General features: G+C 41.3%; 1 non-coding gene across 1 annotated transcript; it reads left to right on the forward strand.

Annotated features, from left to right (window-relative positions):
* Window positions 1-916: 916 nt before the first annotated feature.
* LOC130942984 (small nucleolar RNA R71) lies at window positions 917-1024 on the forward strand. The gene has a single exon (XR_009071525.1). It is a non-coding gene; the product is annotated as a small nucleolar RNA R71 (small nucleolar RNA).
* Window positions 1025-1812: the final 788 nt, after the last annotated feature.

Consider the following 1812-nt stretch of genomic DNA (forward strand, 5'->3'; position numbering starts at 1 on the left):
TGAAAGGCAGAAGTAAGTCCAATGGAATCTCTATGGTCTCATTTTGAGCCTCAGATTCCCATGGTTTCTCATTGGGGAACTCAGTGGAGGTCAGTGCACGCCCATTGAGGCCTTCCTCAGTGGCGTCCACTTCCTCTCCCTCCTCTACAAATTCGGCCATGTTTATGGCTTTGCACTCTCCTTTTGGATTTTCTTCTGTATTGCTTGGGAGAGTACTTGGAGGGAGTTCAGTAACTTTCTTGCTCAGCTGTCCCACTTGTGCCTCCAAATTTCTAATGGAGGACCTTGTTTCATTCATGAAACTTTGAGTGGTTTTAATTAGATCAGAGACCATGGTTGCTAAGTCAGAGGGGTTCTGCTTAGGATTCTCTGTCTGTTGCTGAGAAGATGATGGAAAAGGTTTACCATTGTTAAACCTGTTTCTTCCACCATTATTATTGAAACCTTGTTGAGGTCTCTCTTGATTCTTCCATGAGAGATTTGGGTGATTTCTCCATGAAGAGTTATAGGTGTTTCCATAGGGTTCTCCTAGGTAATTCACCTCTTCCATTGAAGGGTTCTCAGGATCATAAGCTTCTTCCTCAGAGGAAGCATCCTTAGTACTGCTTGGTGCATTTTGCATTCCAGACAGATTTTGAGAAATCAAATTGACTTGTTGAGTCAATATCTTGTTCTGAGCCAAAATGGCATTCAGAGCATCAATTTCAAGAACTCCTTTCTTCTGACTAGTCCCATTGTTCACAGGATTCCTTTCAGAAGTGTACATGAATTGGTTATTTGAAACCATTTCAATCAGCTCTTGAGCCTCTGTAGGCGTCTTCTTCAGATGAAGAGATCCTCCAGCAGAGCTATCCAAAGACATCTTGGATAGTTCAGAGAGACCATCATAGAAAATACCTATGATGCTCCATTCAGAAAGCATGTCAGAGGGGCATTTTCTGATTAATTGTTTGTATCTTTCCCAAGCTTCATAGAGGGATTCTCCATCTTTCTGTCTGAAGGTTTGGACTTCCACTCTAAGCTTACTCCATCTTTGTGGTGGAAAGAACTTTGCCAAGAAGGCATTGACTAGCTTTTCCCAAGAGTCCAGGCTTTCTTTAGGTTGAGAGTCCAACCATATTCTAGCTCTGTCTCTTACAGCAAAAGGGAATAGCATCAGTCTATAGACCTCAGGGTCTACCCCATTAGTCTTGACTGTGTTACAGATTTGCAAGAATTCAGCTAAGAACTGATGAGGATCTTCCATTAGAAGTCCATGGAACTTGCAATTCTGTTGCATTAAAGAAACTAATTGAGGCTTAAGCTCAAAGTTGTTTGCTCCAATGGCAGGGATAGAGATGCTTCTCCCATAGAAGTCAGGAGTAGGTGCAGTAAAGTCACCCAGCACCTTCCTTGCATTGTTTGCATTGTTGTTGTTTTCGGCTGCCATGTCTTCTTCTTCTTTGAAGAATTCGGTCAGGTCCTCTAAAGAGAGTTGTGCTTTGGCTTCTCTTAGCTTTCTTTTCAAGGTCCTTTCGGGTTCAGAGTCAGCTTCAACAAGAATGCCTTTGTCTCTGCTCCTGCTCATATGAAAGAGAAGAGAACAAGAAAATATGGAATCCTCTATGTCACAGTATAGAGATTCCTTGAGGTGTCAGAGGAAAAGAAAAATAGAAGAAAGAGATGGAAGAATTCGAACTTGATTAGATAGAGTTCGAATTGTGCATTAAGAAGGAGTGATACTCCATAAATAGAAGGATGTGGGAAGGAGGGAAGAGAAGAATTTTCGAAAATTAATTAAAAAGATGTCAAAACATTTTGAAGAATTGATTG

This window comes from Arachis stenosperma, chromosome 7, assembly GCF_014773155.1.
Source record: "Arachis stenosperma cultivar V10309 chromosome 7, arast.V10309.gnm1.PFL2, whole genome shotgun sequence".
Classification (NCBI taxonomy): Eukaryota; Viridiplantae; Streptophyta; class Magnoliopsida; order Fabales; family Fabaceae; genus Arachis; species Arachis stenosperma.